Here is a 22486-nt window from a genome sequence, read left to right on the forward strand (position 1 = left end):
TTATATACAACAATGCAAAATAATGGGAGCATGTATCAGAGGTTGATTTTATTAACAGTATCAAAATATTAATTAACTCTCATCGTTTATTTTTGATGCAGTGCAATTTACAATAATAAACGCAACGTATCAAAACTAAATGAACACCAACCATAACGCTCACACAACACCTTCTCTTAAAATGATGTCCTCTAGCTGGTCTCCAAGCAATTCACAGTAGTAAAAAGAAGGAGACTTCTCACTATATCAACTTTAGCTGATCTTTCCTGTGTTTGGCTGCACAAGACAAACAAGTGAAATCATCCAAGACTGAATCATCACCTCCATGATCATGCTGAAGTACCAGAATATAAATTTTAATAGCTCAGGCAAAAGAACGGAGAGCGCTGAGTTACTGAGAAATCTAGCAGGGCAATAAATACAATGCTGCTGTGCACATAAAGCTACGAAGCACTTTATTCTTTTTTAGGAAATCATTCTACATAAGGGGAAAGGATCCAGTGTCCTTCAAAAATCCAATAAAGGAAGCCATCTATGTGAGGGATCATTGCCACATAAGTTCCCAACAAATGTCACAGGACAAGCCTGCGTAATCTTAAAAAATGAGATCCCAGTCATTCTATCTGTCCTCCTGGCACCGTGATAGTATTTTCATTAATGACATTCAAAGAAACATGAGGAACCTGATCGTCAAAGAGGATTTTAATTACATCCGCAAAACAATGTTGTTCAGTAATATGATGCCAGCCAGCCAGCCAGTTGACAACAATGAAGTACGATATAAAATGTGGTAGCTCCCTTCAAATAACTAATCATGACTCACAAGCATGAACAAATAGTGTAGTGCTAGAAGCACTTTCAGAGGCTAACAAGATTTGGCCTTAAGAGTTCAACTCTGAAATGTGCCAAAAATATTATAAACAGTGCCAACTGGAAAGTGGCAAATCATTGGTCAGACAGCAGCCCAAAGAAAAGGAGTATGGACGGAACAGGTACTGGGCATAAGTTAGGACATACGAAGTAAGGCTAAAGCCATTAGAATGGGAACTTAGGACCAGCAAAAGGACCAGCAAAAAAACTAAGCATCAACCAGAAAACAAGTTACAAATGAAAAACCAACAAAGTAGACCGGTAAAATACAATTAGCTCAATGGAACTTCAAATCTTGGGGTTTTGGTTTGATCACATATACTTTATCTTGACTTGTCTTTCATCTGTGGTATTTGATCAGTAATGTTGAGCAGTTGATTATCTGTCAGTTCCTGTAGCACGTTATAGGCCTATATTGGGTCTTAGCCAGCATGTTCAGGTTCAGCTGTTTGATTAGCTAGTGATCAAAGCGCTCAAATGTTACGTGACAGCCTGCAGACATGCTCAAGGATGCAGAGCAAAGGCCACATTCAAGCTGAACAAAAAAAAAACTTCCAAGCTTGAAGATTGGCATAACATTTAATCAAATGTATTATTACAATAAATCATTTAACTTTTTTTTTTAAACTTCTTGTTAGTAATTTATTAAAAACTACAGTACAGACCACTATTTTCACCAATGTCAGGCAACGTGACCCAACAAAATTCTCCTGTAATAACAATCCAGTGGCTCACATATTACTTGGGGTTTTAATGTCAACAACCAGGATCATTGGTATACTCATATAGAAGTAATGTGTGTCTTTGCACTTGTATATTGGTATGCACCTGCATGACGAAAGTATAATATGACTTGATGATTATGTGACTTGACAGGAGATATGAAAGACAGGTAATTCGTAATGACAGACGAGTGTTTGAGGCGTGCAGGTCGAATGGTTTGGCATCTGCCTTAAGCCTTGCAGGTCACAAGTAGCCAGGCGGAAGTAAAATGTGAAGAGCATGTAAAAAGGACACGTTCTGCTAAATTAATTTTTGGCTGTCCGTCAGATTCTTTTGAGTTCGCCAATGCATGTACTGTATATCCAGCATTTATACAAGAACCATGTGATTATGATGGTTTTAGGGATATTTCTGGACTATGGTGAGTTACTTTTATATGGTGTTATGATAAATGGTGTTATACTTATATAGCACTTTTCCACCTTTCAAGGCGCTCAAGGCGCTTTACACTATCTCGCCATTCACCTACTGGTGACGCAGCACCAGGAGCAACGTGGGGTTCAGTATCTTGCTCAAGGATACTTAGACGAGTTCATCAGGGCGAAGAATCGAACCCACAACCTCTGGGTTGGGGGAAAACTACTCTACCACTGAGTCACGCCACCCCTGATAGAAAGAACATTTGTTGACCCACCAAAGCATTGGAGTACGCTTGCTGTGGCACAAAGACATGACCCTGCACACAGATATAACTAGTGCTGCAACGATTAACTCGATTAATTCAATTGGAAAAAAGATTCGAATTACATTTTGCTGCTTCGAGTTTCGTTTAAATAAAGTGGCGTTGTAATGGTTTGTTTTGAAAGTGTTTGCATTTAGTTTTATTGATTTGGGTGGATACACTGCCCTCTGGTAGCATTTCACACAGCTGAATCCAGCTGCTCCCTGTTAAGACCAACATTTTTTTTGTGGGAATATGTGTTTGAACCATTTATTAAGAGCATTGTTAAAAAATAATAATAATAAAAAAAAAAAACATTAGCATTTTATAGCATTTAGGCTAGCGGAGTTTTGCTATGGAAGTTAGCCAATTGTTCTTTTGTTGTACTTACAACCTCATTGATTTATTTATTTTAAACCATTTGCAGTGTATTTTAATTTTTTATGTGCCTTATCTGATTACGCGATCGTTCGAACTAACTAGTTCATCGATTAATCGACTACTAAAATAATCGATAGCTGCAACCCTATATATAACCATAGTTAGCTTAGCTTAGTACTTAGCTCTACAAGGCCATTAATGGGGCAGCTCAATCTGGAATAATATCTAGAAATTTAAAAAGTGGGGTGAAGCACTCGCAGCTGTTCCTGATGCAAGCAGCCATGGGCATATAGGGTCATTCGTTAGTCCACCTTTACTCATTGAAACACTATCTTCTATCACACACATGTGCAGACAACAGGACTGACAAGTTATTCAAATATATGATGCTTTGACAGAAGAGTGTAGCGGACAACTGCCACTCTGGATTGCCTCTGAGATGACTAGAAGTGTAAGTCCAACCTATTCCTGGAAGTGGATGAGTTTGCTCTGCAGACATCAACTTGAGACATCCAGAAATAGCAAATCTCTAACTTGGGGGGGGATTGTTAGCAGGATGAATCAGGGCAGAGCCACACACCTGCGCCAGTCTTCTGGTAATTGAGGATGTGAGATAAATGTCACGAACATGTTGTTTAAATCGCAGGAACAGACTTGTAACTCAAAAACATAACTGACTTTACTGTAGGCGTGTTTTTCTCCCCACTAACTACATTTTACTCAAACTGCAAATAGGGAGAAGGTTTTTACATAGACTTCATAATATATTATGAAGGCTATGGTGTATATATAAAGTAGTTACCGGGATATTCTAATCAATTACAGTAAAACTGGGTTTTAAAATTTACAACATAAAAACGGTTGAGTTGTTAAGATTCATGAAAAAATATATGATAAAAAAGATGTAGAAAAAAAAAAAGGAAATAAAAGCCTCCCGATTCCACCAGAAAAACACAATTCCACAGTGTCTTGAAGTACAAGTTAGCTCCACGACCATGCTCAATACGTCAAAACACTCGAATCTCAAATAATCTTTCAGGATAAATCGCAATAAGTGAAATGTCATCATTCCCTTACGGATATGCTGTTCATTTAAGGCAGGGGGGATGTTATGAATCTCACTTTAGGGAGTCCTTGTCTCTTTACAGCAGACAATCATACTGCACCATGGAATTTCCTGACTAGAGGAAGGATTCATAGTAATGTCTCAACTCTTTCCTGATCGTATTAGCATGGCACTCATATTAGTCTTTCTACACAGAGGATATTACTATTAGCACATTGAACCGTCACATATTCCCGCTTCGGGAGTATATACAGTAAATAAAAGGTGATTTAAAAAGATATTGCTCCATCTTGTGATCAGTGACACACACAAAAAAAATCCTGATTGTGTTAAGCGCCCCAGAGAAATTTAGGAATAAGGGATAAGGGAATCCATTTTCATCACAATCGAGAAGTAATGTCCTACTACTGGGTATTTAAATATAAAAAAAAATTTTTTAAGTGGTTTCAGCGCCTCCTCGAAATTTACTATACTGTACCTCTGCTGAAAGTATCTGCCTCTTAGGGGTCATGCTCAGTTTACAGCTGTGAGACAGTCCTGGTCATAAAGATGTGCCTGCAGTTCTGTACCTTCAAAACACAAGTGGCAGTTGTTAGTATTGCAATCAAGGAAGAGAGAAGAAAATACCTTCCATTGTGTTCTTGGAATCAGCGAGCATTCAGATGATAACAACGGCTCAGCTTCTAGTTTCTTCTCGCTGTCAGAATTCGAGCGCGTTTCTATGGCGACCAAACAGCTCTTAAACCAGCTGTCCAAACGGAGATAACATGGTGTGCAGAGTTGAGAAGGACTTCAGTACACGTTTGCACTGGCGGAAACGAGCGGCCAAATGTCATTCATTACCAGGTTGGGGAAAACCACAATCAGGGATTTTAAAATGTTAAAAAGACATGTTTATTTTGGTTTGTATGAGGCTTACACATAAAATTCAAATAAATTATTGTTTCTCATTAATGAGGCCCATTCACCAATATCATTCACCACTCATATCTTTATGGTGCCCATACATGCCTTGCTACATAAACACAATGTCGCCTTTTGGCAGCTGGTGCAATATTATCCTGCTGTGCTCCAGTCACAATGACATCTTTGCTAATGGAGAAACAGCTTGTATTTACAACATGGTCTATAAAAAATATATAATGTATGTACGACACCATTGCGAACACATGTAAATATTTTACGCTGTTTAGTTTTTTTTTCATTAACTATATATAGTTCTCAATGTATTAAATACGGTTGGTATATTTGCTTATGCGTCAAATGCAAGCCTACCCCATATGTTGCATGATGTACATATAAAAACAAAAGACGTCCAAGCAGGCTAACCCTCCCGTGGACGAACAGGTTACTATGACAACCAGTGAATGGAAAGGAGTTCCCTTGTTGTTCCCTTGACTTGAAAAAGGTTTTCCCTTTCTCCTCTTCTCTAGTCTGACATGATCACACATGACAATCATTCATCATCACGTCAAACGAATACACTATGTCCGCGATTGAAGCCTGCTGGAAAACGTCAAATGACTTGTTCCTCAAATATATCCATTTTGTAGTTTGCTTGTGTATTTTGCCAGTGTAACCTCTACTTTGGTAGTTCCAGTGGGCCTTAAAATTGGAGAGAGTGACTTTGAGTTGCTTTAAACATTTGTATTTGGCTATTTCCTCACTTTTAGTTATTGTGAATGCATATAACTGAAATGAAACTTAAGTTTTCCCTTAAAGACAGGCACAAGAATAACCTAATGGAGGGTACCAATTATGGTAAGTGGGCATATCAAGGGTAGAAGTACATCTAATTTTCTAGGGGAATGTGTTTCTGTGCCGCAATAAATTAGTGCATTTAACTGAAAGGCTGGTGGTTTGAACCCACTCAAGGGTGCTGACTGCCAAACTCATCACTGAAGACTAAAGAATTTAACCCCCCAGATACTTGTTGACATGTAGTTTTGGTGCAATGATTGTAATGTGTGCATGTACTCTTAAGAAAAACTGGCAATTGGCGTTGTCATCCATTGTGTTCTCTGCCCTCCATTTGCTCGCCACCTTTCACCCATCAGAGCGCCACCATGACAGCTACTATGATTTACTTTCATGTTTGCGAGTGGTTTAAAGCCTTTTGAATTCAGGACAGCACTTTGTGGCTGAAATGGTAAGCACATTTGGTGGCACAAATGGTAAATGCATTTGGCGAACACAAAAACATTGTTGGTTCAAGCCCTCCCAGAAACATCCATTTTAACTGCTGTCTCTGAGCGCCAGGGTTCAAGTCCGCCATAAAATATAGACGTTTTCTGTGTCCGACAGATGGGCCAGGTTAAAGCATTCCCTGAGAAGTCATTCAAAATGGCACACTTATTTCTTGCTTTCATTGTTCTACTGCACTTCATTTTTTTAAATTTATTCAGGGAAAAATTGACTGATTGACTGCTGGACAGCATTTAGTGTAAGGTGGTAGTCTCTGTGGCGCGCACAATTGGTTAGCGCGTTCGGCTGTTAACCAAAAGGGTGGTTCGCACGTTTTTCTGAATTAGTCATAGGTTCAAATTTAAAATGTGTTCTTCATTTGTTGACATTCAGAATCTTTACATAATTTCACTTCTCACCAGGCGTGTTCTCCACCAAGACCAAGACACTTATCCGAGGTCTGGTCGTGCGGGCAGCAGCTTCAGCAGGAAGACCAGACTTCCTTCTCCCAAGCCACTTAATACAGCTCTTCCGTGAGGATCCCAAGGCATTCCCAGGCCAGCCAGCTCTACGACAGCAATGAGGTAAAAAGTCTTGCACATCTCAGTGGCACAATTGGTTAGCGCATTCGGCTGTTAACAGACAAAAACACAATTTCACTCTTCATCAGGTGTACATTTTACTCCCTGACATCGCAATATGATTAACTTACATGTCTTTTATTAGCCCACTTGGCTGTTAACTGAAAGGTTGGTGATTCAAGCACACCCAGGAAAGTTGGCATTCTTTTCTGAATTACCCTGTGCCGTCAATTCCTACCACTTTGCAAGTTGATAAAAGAGGCAAAACAACCAGTCTACTTATACGTGGAGGAAGGAGTGAAAGGAAAAAGGGGAAAGAAGAAGGCATAAAAGAATGTGAATGTCTACGCAAACAGCAGAAAAGATGAAAGGTAGACAAGGGTGCTTTGCTACACTAACTAGAATCGCGCGAGCAAGATCAGTGGGGACCTGCAAATTGCAATCACATTTATTTTTGTGCCTTAATTTTTTTTTTTTTTTTTTTTTTTTTTTTTTAATCAAACACATTATGCCACTACCGTTTATATTTATATATTTTCATACCCCAGATTAGGTAACGTTTTACATTTTACAATGGAATAGAGCGGACAAGTTGTGAATGCTAAGTGAGTACTGCATACGATTTTTATGATTTATCGTCAATTTTCCCATTTTTTTGACGCATGATAACATCAGGTACCGTCATAAAATTCTTATTTTCCAACCAAAAGTTTGCGATAAATTTTAGTCAAATTTAGCGGTTAAATTTTAATGCATCGTCTTGTAGTAGGGCGTAAAACTCACAGAGCGAATGAAGGCAGCGTATGACTCAGTTGCTCCTCCGATTGGCTCTTTTGCCTCCCCGGAACTAGTTAGCATTGTTAGGATATGTTATGTTAGTTGACACTCAGAAACATTGTGTAATTGCCCTCCTGACTGGATCTATCACCCTCAAAGACACAGCATTGTGGCTTTACATGTCTCTGTGGCGCAATCGGTTAGCGCGTTCGGCTGTTAACCGAAAGGTTGGTGGTTCAAGCCCACCCAGGGACGTCTGCATGTTTTTCTGAATTGCACGATGTGTTCCTCATCTCTTAGCTAACAAATATGACACATTTCCTCAAGTGTTGACATTCATAATCTATTTGTTATTTCACCGCTGCTTTTTTCAGCAGCTAACTGGAAGTTTGGTGTTTCTAGCTCACCAAAGGGGAAGCATGTTTTTCGTGACAGTTTAAAACTTCAGACCTCAGACTTAAGTTCCCATGAAATTTAAGACAATTTCTTTCCTGAGTAAATTCTTGAGCTGTGTGATCTACGTTTAGACCACAGCTGTGACCTGAAATCGGAAAGATATCCAGCTTGGAGTACATGGCCACTTTTGATTTACATTGGGTGGCATGAATCAGAAAAATGACCACGATGTCAACATACCCCATCCTAGCATCGAGCACATACATCATACTGAATATTAGCAGGTAATACTTGAATGAAGACAAAGAAAAAAAGTGTCAGTTAATGAAGGATCGTACCTCATCAGTAACATTTGCAGAACATTTTTATCAAGCAGTAATCATTATCTGTTGAATTACTCCCTTTTTAGCACCTAATCAGCCACTGTGAATTAGCTTCAGTAACGTATTCCATGCTTTGGATATTCTGGATGCACACGTTGAAATACCGTTCATGCCAGTCGATGCAGCTCAGGCATGCAATCATGTGGTTGTGTAATAGAAACTAATGCCATTATTAAACAGTATGGTTTAATTATTATGGTAAATCATCAATATCTTGACTTTAAATTAGGGACGTCTTGATCCGATCACGTGATTCGATCACGCTGAACACGCCGTTTTTCAAAGCATCGGAATCGGGTAAAAAGGATCAGGTTTTTAATTTAAAAAAATATAATTGTTTTTCTGCTTCGTGCTCTTACAGCCTCTCACTCTACTTGCTGTTGCTTTTCTTGGTCGGCAGTGCCCTGGAGTTTGGTATTTAAAGTTAACGATGATTGACAAGAGTGTAACTTTGATTTTGCCAGAGAAGCTTGGTAGCTCTACCATCAAAGGTGCATATGTGTCAATCAACGTTTAGCTTGTTAAACACTAGCGGTAGTGTGCTGTGGCAACTCATTATGTAAGTGAGAGGCTGTTCTCGGCAGCGTGAGCATCAAAGCGTTAGTGGATTTAACTGGACTCACTCAATGAAGCATGTAATAAAGACAAACATTTTTCTACATCAGTCTTGTTTAAAAACAATTAACATTTTGAGTGCTGCACAGTGGGTAACATGTTTGAAACTTTTTTTTTTCAACAACACTTTTTTCGGTATTGGATTGGGACTCGGTATCTACAGATACTCAAAATCAGGTGACGCGGAGTCGGGTGCAAAAAATATGCCATCGGGACATCCCTACTTTAAATACTTCATAGGGTTTTTAAGTGCTCATATTGCACTCCCCATTTGGTATTCTGTCTCATTTTGGCAGACAAGTTGCTGTGTGGCTGACCTTTAACTGGTGAGAGAATTAAGTTATCCACGAGGCATATTTAAATGTCCCCCACATCATTAATATGCTCATTTTTACGCATTTGAAAGAGGCATGGCTCAACCGTCTGTGACGACAAACTTCATCTATGTAAAATTCAAGTACTTTTCTTTTTATCAAAATTATTAAATTACTCTCCTGTGAAAACCAGTGAAGTGAAATTTGTTATTCCAATAATGTATAAAATACTATGACTATGCTTTGATGCTTAATTGGTTCAAGAGATGATGACTCAAGGGAAACTGTTCAACCTTCACTGGAAGTTCTTTTTGCCTCAAGCAGGGTGAGCAAGTACAAAACTAGGATTGGGATTTGGTCAATGCATTAAGGTTCAGGTCTGGGTTATTAGTTAGGTTAGGTGAAGGTTTTCCAATTGGAGTATCAAGTTAGAAAACTACTAAGGTGGATGGCGGGATAGTGTAAAGCGCTTTGAGTGCCTTGAAAGGTGGAAAAGCGCTATATAAGTATAACACCATTTACCATTACCATATTGTGATCTGTTTTTCTGAATCTAGTGGATGGGGGGGACCCAATGGGGAGAAGTAAAGGCAGGACGTGGCCCCAGATGCCTTGCCTTGAGACAAGTATGGTGCAGCATAGTGCACATTTTCAACCTGAGCCCAAGAGTTAGGGATATGGGCACAGGTGTGTATATCATCTAGCAATGTACCAAAGACCATTTGTACTGTAGACTGCACATGCCGCTTTGCAATTGAGAGCTTCAGAGACTGGTAGTATAGAGAATTCAGTGTACGGTAATTCAAAATGAATAAAATCAAAATCACAATGTTGTTAAATATTTAATATAGTCCACATACTCTTTTCTCATCAACAAATATTCTCTGTGTGAGAGCTCACTCAGTAATGTGGGATAATGCTCCAATGTTTAACAGCACAGGCCAGTAGAGTGATAAGTACATGAAACATATATACACATAACACATATAAATGAGACCAAATGTGTAAAACCAGCAGGCTAAACGACACTAGAAAAAAAGCTGAGTGTGCTTTAAGAGCTGGTCTGTCTGTTCAGTATAAGAGCAGTGACACGCTCCACCATCCCCCACGTCTCTGTGGCGCAATCGGTTAGCGCGTTCGGCTGTTAACCGAAAGGTTGGTGGTTCGAGCCCACCCAGGGACGGAGTCTTTTTTTCCCTAGACTTCAACATTAAGTTTACACTTGAAACATTGCGCAATACTGCTCATGACCAGGACAATTACACGCCACGACAGAGCACTGTATCACACACGTCGTCATGTCTCTGTGGCGCAATCGGTTAGCGCGTTCGGCTGTTAACCGAAAGGTTGGTGGTTCAAGCCCACCCAGGGACGTAGATATGTTTTTCTGAATTACCCTATGAATTCCTCACATTTGTTGACATTCACAATTTAAACAAGTGTGAAGTGCGACAGTTTCACAAAAATATTTCGTGACTATTTAAAGTTTAAAGTGAATGAGGACTTGCTAATTGTATAACCATTCATCCATCCATTTTCTCCCATCTCCAATAATGTGTCAAAAATTCTAAATGTTTGCTTGTTATGGTATCCAAGGGAGACCACTAATTGTGCTAGAAAGAACAGTGTTTAGGAGGAGGGAAGTTAACGTTATTCTAGCTCCTTACAATATCTATCACCAATCATAAGCCTTACATTTGGCTATTGTATTATGTCATGTGGATGTTCTTGAAATAAAGCTATTTTGAAAATGGGAAATTACTTTTCAATTGACTTTGCTGAAAATCAAACGATCACAAGCTTAAGATTGTGCCATAAATCAGCCACTTGATTTGTGACCTTGTGTTTGCCCAGATTAATGTTGTCCAAAAACTAAGCAGCAGACAACCTTCAATGGCGAACTAATAAATCCACTCAGACTCCTATAAGTGAGTGAGTTGACTATCTTTGACAGGATTTTGAGTGAGTAAGTAAACGGCCTTGTCAGGAAACGCTCTGATAATGTGAGCCATCAATTTAAATGTAAATGTCAAGTTCTTGTTACCTGAGAGGAGAGATGTGGAGGGCAGTTTTATCAACTTAGAACAAGAATCTAGACGCAAGCACTGTTCAGTTGTGTTGAAGAATTAGCATCTGTGCCGAATAAGGACATTCAAGGAGATGTTGCATGCAAAGAAGCAATTACCAAACAATATTAAACACATACTAGTGATTTCACCTTCATTTGCTTTAGGGATGTCAATTTTTTCCAGAGGTGTAAATTCCAACATAACTTCAGAAAAGCTCCTCGAGCCCAAGCTGGCTGCTATGAGGAATCCCATGAACCTGATCAGTCACGCGTTCTGTCTCAAACTCTGTTGTACTTTTTGCACTGCGTTGTTTTTTTTAATAGATTAGAGATTTAAGATTGGGCCAAAGGTGGCTGTGTTTTCCCACTCGTAGATGCTATGGCTCCCTTAAGGTGGCCTTCACATGCTTCTCCCAACCGTACAGCCAATGATGGCCGCATGACAGGTGTTGGAGCGGTGAAGTGGCTCAAAGTGTGCAATCTGTTGTTTCACCTTCATGGGACTTTAGACTCAATGGCAGCCCTTGGAATGCCTAAAAGGCATTTTGGGAAAATGTCTTTAGGCTTGATTTTAAAAGGAAATTTCATTCAAAGACTCAATTCATTTTGCAGCCCTACGTAACTGCCATTTCAGACTATAAGATTCGTGCTGCCATTTAGTAGTCTGAGATTCCCTGTTTATCTGTCTACTGCATCTCCTGATGAAGTCTGATGTAGAGTGTCATTTCCTCTAGTCACAGCGATTGTATCACACTGTCTGGCAAGGTTAATGTTCAGTAGGCCTATTCAAGCATGACTTGGTTTACTCTGGAACATTCAGCACACTCTTGTCCCTCCATCACATGCTAGTTAAATTCTTCACACGGAATCCCCTTCTAGTAGTATAATTATCACTGTCCAGTACCAGCACCTCAGCAGTTCCTTAGCAACTGCTATCGCAACATTTTCTGTTAGTACAACAGCAGTTTTTCCATCCACGTGATGCGTGATTTATAAAATCTTGACGCAGAGATTGTCCTTCATTCAAAAGGATATAGTGTAGCATTATATTAAATTTTAGGTCCATCTTTTGAGTAAATAAAATCATTGAAATAAAAGAACTGATGAAGGATGAGAAAAAGCCTCAATGCACACTATTCAGCTCTCCTTTAGAGTTGGCCAGAGCGTTGCATGACAAAACAAGAAGCCAAACGCCCAAGGCAACAAGCAATGACAGTCAGCCATGTCTTAAGTCAACGAGCCTGTGGCTCAGATGGCTTTGTGGATGAGCGCCAAAGCAAACAGGAGGGGAATCAGCAAACTGAGCTTCCAGATACTTGTGAGCTATACCAGTGACCACAGAGATCAAGCCACTGAACAAAAACAATGTTTGTGTTCTGAAAGACTGTCAATCTTGGGATCGATGGCATGAGGAAAGTCACTGACGACATTTTAGAGCTAATAAAGATCTTCTTACACCAGCTTTTAACCTGACTACATAAGACATAATGGGATTTTTTTTTAAGTCAGCACCTACCAAACCAAAAATTATGAGCACAAAATCAAGAGACCTGGACAGAGGATTTTGTAACCCTTTACACGCCTCATTTATCGAGAAGGGTCCAGCTGTGGCCCGCAGTACTCACCAACTGCGTACCCTGCCCCTGCTTTCAACGAGTAATCAGATCAAGCGTCATCTTCCGTCAACCACACCCCCTGCTTTAAACGACCAATCAGATCAAGCGTTCGTAATCCGCCAACTGCGCCTCCTTCTTTCAACGACCCTAACAAAAAACCCTAACCCCAGAATTCCACTTTCTTTCACGCATTGCGTTCCAAACGATGCAACAAATACTTATGTATTGTAATCAATACAAGGTGGTCCTCATGATCCGCTCAGCTCTGTCCGACTTCTCCGTCCGTCAAAACTAAACTACGGACCAGGTCTATTTTCTGGTCCGTCACCCTTCGGCCGGATTAAGCCCTACTGTTTAGCACACACCGAACAGGAAATAGAACAGCAGCAATATCCGGTCTTTCAAATTCAATAATGTTTATAAAAGTACTGTATCATGCATCCAATTTTTACTTTATTTTATTCACAAACAAAATGTATACAAGTCATTTGCATGGGATGTACAGTGCTTCTGTATCACCAAACAATAAAATATTATTTTAAAATAACTAAAGGAAATGACATTCTCCTTAAAACTATTGTAGCGTCACTAGTCACTGTCAGCGCTGCAATGATGCGTCAGTGCGACCTTCCTATTGGTGCGTTTGATGCGGCAACGCAACGCTCCCGTTAGTGGGTTACTGACAACATGAATGAGTGTGGAGAAAAATGAGCAATAAAAAGTGAGTTAGACTTCTATGCATATTTACTGAAGCTAATTTCCGCTGCCAATATTTGCGCACGTGCGTGGATTTGTAGAGGGGTTGCGTCCGTAAGTTTTTGTGTGCTTTTCTGCATGTTGAACGGAATGTAATTGCAGCCAAACTGTACTATTGGCCTTTGTGCATGTTTGGCCCATATAAGTGTTTTTTTTCTGAAAATACTGTCACAATAATAAACTTTTGTGTTGATCTGATCACGTGGTCTTCTCCGTTTTGCGCATGCGCGTCTAGAGTCCGCGCATGTACGGACTGCATGAGAGACGTATGCAGTCGGCATTGGGCATCGCAGGTGTTCTGCAACAAAGCTGAGCGCAGCGCACCCAAAAAGGGCGTGGTAGGATGGACGAGTACTACGGGCCACAGCCGGACCAACCTGAATTTATCTGCATTTACCACTTGGCAAAATTGTATTTGTCATTGGTTATCAGCAAATGTTTGGAAATCGGCGAGGTATTAGTTAAAGATTTTCGCATTAAAAAAAAAAAAAACGACAATAGTTAATGTGTTTCACTACCACATAATGTATAGCAATTGTTTCCGGAATTAATTTTACCAAAGCGTTAAACGTGTTGAAGCTTATTTACCATAAAGAACAATTTTACATTTGTGAAGATATTTGTAAAATGTGGAATTCGACTTGAAACATGCTAATACTTATTAGCTAGATGTAGGAGGGTGTCACTGTGAAATGTATGCTGTGTGGTAATCACATTGTTAGTCCTTAACTTCCTCCATTACTATGTACAGTGTATCACAAAAGTGAGTACACCCCTCGCATTTCTGCAGATATTTAAGTATACATTTTCATGGGACAACACTGACAAAATGACACTGACACAAAGAGAAGTCGTCTGTGTGCAGCATATATAATAGAGTTAATTTATTTTATTTTATTTTAAATAACTCAAAATATAGCCATGTGTACCCTCTTCTGAAGAGCTTCCTCCTGGGGTGACAGCCTTGCACACCGATTTGATATAGAGTGCCCTAACCCTAACAGGTTGACGCCCCACCACTTCAATCTCTGCAGCAATGCTGACAACACTCCTGTGATGAGTCACATGACATTTTGGAGGGAAAATGACAAGCAGTACTCAATTTGGACATTTAAGGATGTACGTTTTTTCAAAGGGGTGTACTAACTTTTGTTGCCAAGACTTTGATATTTATGGCTATATTTTGAATTACTCTGAGGGGAAAACAAATTAACTCTATTATATAAGCTGCACACAGACTACTTTTCATTGTGTGAAAGTGTCATTTTGTCAGTGTTGTCCCATGAAAAGATATGCAGAAATGCGTGGGGTAAGTGATACACTGTAGTGACAGCTTCATAGCCTCTGCGGTATGTCTGAGATCTGATTATTGCCAATTGAAAACATGAAAAAACATTCAGCTATGGCTGTTTTTGTTGGTCCCTACGGAGAATAATTTTTTTGTCAAAACCACTACTGATAGAGCCATACAAAGAAGTTCACAAATCCGTTGTCTTGATAAAGCAAAAATGTCAAAATCATAGCTGTGCTGAAAATACGACCCCAAAAATATAATCATAAAACAGTCAAACCACCTGCCCAAAACAAGTCGACTACATTTCAAGCTCCTGCTCTTTAACAACACTGACTGCTTGACTTGTGACTACAACCATACATCAAAGATTAAATCACCTCCACAGTTTGACGTTTGGGACAGATACTCGATAAGCTTGTAGTTACCCACTGAGTCTTCCATTGACATTTCTAAGCAACTTCAAAGATCAACTTCCTTTGTGTAGCAGACGTAAATAAAATGTTATTGACCTGCCTCATAATTCAACTTAAAAACGCAAACGATTTGAGCAATTTTCAGTACCCAGCACCAATTCCACCGAGAAATAAAGCAGTTGGGAAAATTGTATCATGACCTTTAGAAGGCTCAATTAGTTTATTGCGATGCAGGAAGGAACATTTGTAAAGGGATGTAGTGGACCGACATACACGCGGACACTGGTGTTTCAACGTAGGTAAAAATTCCATTTAATAAAGTCACAAAATAAACAGTTTAACACAAACCTTGGGCCCAACATAAAAGAGGCCAACATAACAAAAGGCTGCAACCAAACTGACCTGACCTCCAGACACATCTCTGTGGCTGTTTAAATCAGGGCGGACTCTACTAACGACCACCTGAAGGAGGTATGACAAATTAACCAAACATACAACAGATGGAAAATATACATATATTCAAACAGTAATTAACTAATGTGCATTTAAACAAACAGTGAAAACTTTACTCCAAACAATCATAATTAAATCAACTTAAATAACTCCTTCAGAATGGTAGGTGCCAGATCTTCCACAGCTGTGGTCATTAACTCAAATTGGCAAATAAAATCTAATAGGAAGTCAGACAAATATTAACTAAAGTGTGCACCCATTAGAAAATACATGTCCAAAAAAATATCACATAAATAATTAACTAAATCTTGAAAGACTAAATTGTGGTGGTAGTGGTAGCCACCACAAGGGACAAAGTCCTTTACTGTAGGCATTTCCACCATCTTTCACCACCAGCGTTATCATTATCACATTTATCTTCCTGATGTCTGGACACTTTATAAGACAGAAAATTATGATAACGCAACAGAAGCTGGTGGGTCAGTTTTGGTCAGCAAGTGATTTATCAGCCAAAAAAACACACTGACAATATGATATGGTACACCAACGGCCATATTAGCAGCCATGTACCTTGAGAGATGCATACCCTATAAAAGTTTTTTATGACATTTTCAGTGACAAACATTAATTCGAATGGAAGTGGTGCCTTTTGTGCCTAAATGTTCAGTTTTCTTATTACATATAAATACTAGGGCTGTCAAACGATTAAAATTTTTAATCGAGTTAATTACAGCTTAAAAATTAATTAATCGTAATTAATCGCAATTCAAACCATTTATAAAATATGCCATATTTTTCTGTAAATTATTGTTGGAATAGAAAGATAAGATACAAGACTGATGTACACATTAAAACATACAGTACATAAGTACTGTATTAGTTTATTATAACAATAAATCAACAAGATGGCATTAACATTATTAACATTCTCTTAAAGCGATCCATGGATCCATTGTAGTTCTCAAAAGATAAATGTCAGTACAAGTTATAGAAATTTTCTATTAAAACCCCTCTTAATGTTATCGTTTTATTAAAATGTGTAAAATTTTCCATTAAAAAATAAACTAATAGCTCGCCATTGTTGATGTCAATAATTACACCATGCTCACTCATGGTGCTGAAAGCCATAAAATCAGTTGCACCCAAGCACCAGCAGAGGGCGCCAAACACCAAAAAACAAGTAACAATCAGACATTACACTCTGCTGTCATTTTAATCTGTTTGAGCGGGGCATGTGCGTTAATTGCGTCAAATATTTTAACGTCATTAATTTAAAAAATTAATTACCGCCCGTTAACGTGATAATTTTGACAGCCCTAATAAATGCCAAAGTATTTTTTTGTTAAAATATTGAAATTTAAAGGGCCTCTTCAGAGTTTGGAATTTTGTGATTTACATACAGTATGAGTATCTATTAATAGATTAGTTGCCAACTAATTTGACAATTAATTTTTGCCGGCAGCTATGAGCAGTACTGTTTGGGTCTTTGTTTGTGTGTAATGTGAGGCTGTGCCAGTGATTAGTGCAAGAGAGAGAAAGTTCACTGCTGCAACTGCTGCTGTTGGGTTGCTGAAACAATAATATTACTAAGTGTCAAAAGTTAGATTGTCTTTTGTTTTGCTCGTTCCAGTGTCCTGCCGTCCGGTGTTGAGTATATGAAGCCAATTGTATTATTTGTATTCTTTATTGATGAGACGTTACAATTTAGCACGGAGCGCTAAACTAGTTAGTGATTATGCTCATTTGTGTCTTAAGTGTCTGTTTGTCTTGTGTTCTGGAGAAGCATATTAGCACTTGGATTATTGTTAGATAGTAAGTTTGTCTCATTTTGTTTTATGAAGAAACCACACACACAAACAGATTCATGTAACAGCTTATTCTCCTTTCAACACAAACTCAAACTGTAAATTTTCATCCAAGAGTGTTGTCTGAAATCTGATTAGGATTGTTTGTATGAACAACTGTTTGATAAAGAAAAATGATTATTTACTCCCTCTTCAATTTTGTTGTTTAGTTTGTGTAAAGAAAATAAATGAGTCATTGACACAATTTACATCAGCCCTCTGCACACAATATATTTTTTTATTTGAATGGAAATGACTTTTATTTGATTTGTGTACTGAGAAATTCTTTTTAATGTTTTATACTCCAAAGAGTTATTAAAAACGTTTTATGTACTTACAACAATAGTCGTAGACTACAGTTAAGTCAGGAACCTGTAATAAAATATTATTTTTTAATGAAACAGTCATCCATTTTGTCTTCATTGTGACTTATAACATGCTTAAAATAACTTCAAGTTAAATTATGAAAATTGAAAAAAGTGGCATTTAGCCGATTATTCGATTAATCATTTAATTAATCAATTATAAAAATAAATTGTTAGTTGCCCTAATGCTGAATAATGCGCAAGTATACTGTATGTATATACTATAACGCGATGGCTTTACTCAAAACCTTGCTTTCCATTGTTTTTAAACTACACATTGTTGTAACTCTGGTTTAGCAGGCAACTAGGTTAAAAATGTTCAGTATTTTTGTTGTAGTATCTCACAGAACATATAGTGTTTAAAATCAGTCAAACTTGATAAAAAGTGACATTAAAAAGATGAGATCTAGGGGTCATGACACAATGGAGTCATGTAGAACATTGGGGTGGAGATGGCATGGCCCACCTAAAAATAAAGTAAGTTATTAGACTTTCACAGCTGAGCCCTGTTGCTATCCTAGCAAACAGTAGAAAATGAAACACAGTACCTTTGTCATTAAAACAACCAGAGTGGGGTTCTCCACTAACTTTACACATCAAAGCTTGTTCACGCATCGTTGGAGGCTGCTACTGTATTTTCTATGTAAATTACATCATCATATGATGGCTTATGATTGGCCCTTAGCTGCATGTGAAATCTACTTTGCAAGCAGCGCTCAAAACTCCAACCCATCCTCACAACATTGGAAGTGCAAAAGTAGGGGAGATGCTATTTATTCAAACTCTTTGGTTGCAAAATTCTTAGCTTTTCTGGGGGTGTGTATTTGACATTAAATAAAACACCTTTTCATGGCGAGACATTTTAAATACACCATGAGCGTCAACCCTTAACATTCTCTGCCTCGTTATTGATTGAAAATGACCTGTCAGACCTAGATACCGAAACCAATTCATAAGAAATGATGTATCACATTTTTCTCAAAGAACTTGGAGACAGTGAAAGAGACTGAGACTGAAAGAGAGTGGATGTGCTGGTTTCCATAGCGATCATCTGCACGGACACATGGTTACCTAGGAACAAATCCGGCGCTATAGTGAAAAATCTCATTTTTGGCAAAACTGTCTGCAAGCCTAGAAAGCCACATCCTACGTTTTAATTTACAACCGCACTATAATCTAAGTCAATATGGCATGATTACATTTTACGAAAGTAGATAACACTTGTTTACTGACTAAATTAAAAGCAATATGAGACTGTACATGATGCACTTCAAAGGAATCTATCATTGAAGTTGGCTGTTAGGAAAACTTGAACAAGACAGCTCCCTAGCGGTCAAACTAGCACTATACACCCTTTGCTAGGCTCAGCTTACCTTTTTTCTTTGAAGCATTTTTGCTACTTACTTCAATGATTTAGTTGTAGGGTGTGGCAGCATCTGACTTTTCAATGTAAGTAACACAATAACAAACACACTTTGCACAACAATTATCTATAGATAGAACATGTAAATCAGGGGTGCCCAATCCCGGTCCTTGAGAGCCCCTATCCAGCTTGTTTTCCATGCCTCCCTCCGCTAACACACCTGAATCAACTAATCAGGATCGTTATCAGGCTGCTGCAGAGCTTGCTGATGAGCTGATCATTTAATTCAGGTGTGTTAAAGGAGGGAGACACCGAAAGCAAGCTGGACAGGGGTTCTCGAGGACCGGGACTGGGCACCCCTGATGTAAATAGAACATGTTTTTACAAAGCAAAGACTTATAGATACAATTAAGCCTGTCGCAATATGCAATAATTCCATTTATCGCACGATAAATAAAAATAAAGGTGGTAATTTTTTTTTTTTTTCTACCTTAATTTTTTTTTTTTTCTCCATAAAAAAGTGTGCAGAGACACTGGCTCCTGGATCCCTTTTATCAAAAGTGGGTAGAGTAGCCAAAAATTGTACTTAACAGTAGTGTTATTTAAAAAATAAAATAATATTACTGAAGTAAAAGTAGTTATCCAAAAATGATGCTCAAGTACAAGTAAAAATATATTTGGTGAAAAGAATACTCAAGTAATTAGTAACATTGTGAGTTATTGCTTTTTAGGAGTGGGAACCTCGTGTTACCTCACAATACGATACGATTTGCGATACAGAGCTCACTATAACGATGATCTGACGATATGGCGATACAACGAATATCGATACATTGGTCAGGAAATCATTCTAGGATGTTCCACAAACAACTAACAAACAGAAAAGCAAGCTTCTGCTGTGAATTAGAATGAGTTTATCACTAGTAGACATCCAATCTATTTGAACTGGGAGGGTTCATTCGCTGCCATCCCTCCCACTTCAAACAGATTGAACGTCTATGGCAGTCATTGGCAGCCAATGCCAGGCAATGAGGTAATTTTGGGCCATTTAAGTCCATTTATCTGTTGATTTTCAGTTACTTTCTGTTGATTTTGGGGTATTTTATGGGTCACTTACTGTTTATTTTGAGTTACAGAACAGGAAGTGACCCGGGAATCACCCAAATGAATACGCAGCGACTCAAACTCAACAGGAAATGACCTGTAAATGAACAGCAAGTGACCTGTAAATGCCCCGAAAATCGGACAGAATGACTGAGAATGCCCCGGTTTCGTATTAGTGCTGCAACGATTCATCGATTAACTCAAGTATTCGATTAGAAAAAAAGATTCAACTTAAATATTGCTGCTTCGAGGATTTGTTTAATCATAGTGGCATTGTAATGGTTTCAAAAGTGTTTGCATTTATTGATATGGGTGGATACACAGCCTTTAGTCTACCTCATTTCACATGGCTGAATCCATCTGCTCCCCGTTAAGACCAACATAAGCATTTGTTTGAGCTAATGATTTTTTTTTTAATGCATTCCTGATTTAGTTTAAAGGAATGTTTAGCCGTTTTTTGTGGGAATATGTGTCTGAGCCCTTTGTTAAGAGCATTGTAAAAAAAAAAAAAAAAAAACGCTAGCATTATTTAGCATTTAAGCTAGCGGACTATTGCCATGTAAGTTAGACAATTGTTCTTTTGTTTTACATAGATCATCTTTTTTTTCTCTATATACCGTGTGAGGCTCAGCTCAGGTATTTTAATTTTTCATGTTCCTTATCTGATTACTAGATTATTCGAACTAAATAGTTCATCGATTAATCTATTACTAAAATAATCGATAGCTAAAGCTCTATTTCGAATGAACGAACGCTTCAAGTCTAAAAATGGATTGGGCGTCGAGCACCGTCAATGGCAGCCTTAGAGTTACCTGAGACACTATTATGGTGGAAGATTTTGATAGCAACTTGTTGGTTCCTTTTATTTTTTTATTTTAATTTATTTTATTTCTTTTTATTTATTTATTTATTTATTTATTTATTTATTTTTAAACATCGACACCTTCTTAAAGGGCAACTGAAGACCTTTCCGGATTTTGGTGTAATTTTATGAATATAAACTTTGGACGAGTTCGTCAAAACAACCATGACATTATCAACACGTAATTGTAAGGATAATTTGCGTTTTTTTTTAGTTTTTTTGCACACCGTTAATGGTCCCTTCGCAAACCCGGAAGTGTGACGTAGGCAACAGAAGACTACCCACAGCTAGTATAGCAGCAACAACGATGTCAGTGATATTTCCACCAAAGGTAACCATTCAGGATCGCTCTTTCGTGATGCTACCGATGGCAAAGGCTCCCAGGAAAGATGAACTACAATTAATCCCTACATGTTTGAACCTGAGGCGTCAGATGACGGCGATTTACTTGACACAGCAGATGGCGTCATGACGCCAATTGACAGCTCGACACTTCACGAACGGGTGAGTGGTAAGTCCAGCATCGTGATTTTTTTTATTAGAATGCGATTACATGGTTGTATATTTTTCCATGCTCTACACATAGCTAAAACTGGATATTAGGTAATGGGACAGCTCCTACCGATCTAAATATGATAAAGCTAGCCCAAATGTGGCTAAATGAATGCTCTACACATAGCTAAAACTGAATATTAGGTAATGGGACAGCTCCTACCGATCTAAATATGATAAAGCTAGCCCAAATGTGGCTAAATGAATGCTCTACACATAGCTAAAACTGGATATTAGGTAATAGGACAGCTCCTACCGATCTAAATATGATAAAGCTAGCCCAAATGTGGCTAAATGAATGCTCTACACATAGCTAAAACTGGATATTAGGTAATGGGACAGCTCCTACCGATCTAAATATGATAAAGCTAGCCCAAATGTGGCTAAATGAATGCTCTACACATAGCTAAAACTGAATATTAGGTAATGGGACAGCTCCTACCGATCTAAATATGATAAAGCTAGCCCAAATGTGGCTAAATGAATGCTCTACACATAGCTAAAACTGGATATTAGGTAATAGGACAGCTCCTACCGATCTAAATATGATAAAGTTGGCCCAAATGTGGCTAAATGAATGCTCTACACATAGCTAAAACTGGATATTAGGTAATGGGACAGCTCCTACCGATCTAAATATGATAAAGCTAGCCCAAATGTGGCTAAATGAATGATATGTTATTGATATTTCAAAATAAATGACAACCATTTTATTTTCCAGGTGTTGCTGTAAACCGTCAAGTAATTACCCTTCCAAGAGTATGCCTGTGTCATCAGGAGATCCC

At 38.3% G+C, this 22486-nt stretch overlaps 1 protein-coding gene and 3 non-coding genes across 7 annotated transcripts in view; 3 read left to right on the forward strand and 1 right to left on the reverse strand.

Annotated features, from left to right (window-relative positions):
* The window catches only part of shisal1b (shisa like 1b), a 156150-nt gene that overhangs the window by 127928 nt on the left and 5736 nt on the right, over positions 1–22486 (reverse strand). For 3 of the 4 annotated variants that reach the window (XM_057836628.1, XM_057836626.1, XM_057836624.1), the window contains exons 2-3: positions 6365–6513; positions 4240–4330 (exon numbers count right to left, since the gene is read on the reverse strand). The gene's annotated coding sequence lies outside the window, so the exon portion shown is untranslated. The remainder of the gene's footprint in view (positions 1–4239; positions 4331–6364; positions 6514–22486) is intronic. The other variant, XM_057836627.1, reaches the window with a different exon arrangement.
* Positions 7485–7558, forward strand: trnan-guu (transfer RNA asparagine (anticodon GUU)). The gene has a single exon. It is a non-coding gene; the product is annotated as a tRNA-Asn (tRNA).
* Positions 10121–10194, forward strand: trnan-guu (transfer RNA asparagine (anticodon GUU)). The gene has a single exon. It is a non-coding gene; the product is annotated as a tRNA-Asn (tRNA).
* trnan-guu (transfer RNA asparagine (anticodon GUU)) lies at positions 10312–10385 on the forward strand. The gene has a single exon. It is a non-coding gene; the product is annotated as a tRNA-Asn (tRNA).

Source organism: Corythoichthys intestinalis, chromosome 5, assembly GCF_030265065.1.
Source record: "Corythoichthys intestinalis isolate RoL2023-P3 chromosome 5, ASM3026506v1, whole genome shotgun sequence".
In the NCBI taxonomy this organism is placed as follows: Eukaryota; Metazoa; Chordata; class Actinopteri; order Syngnathiformes; family Syngnathidae; genus Corythoichthys; species Corythoichthys intestinalis.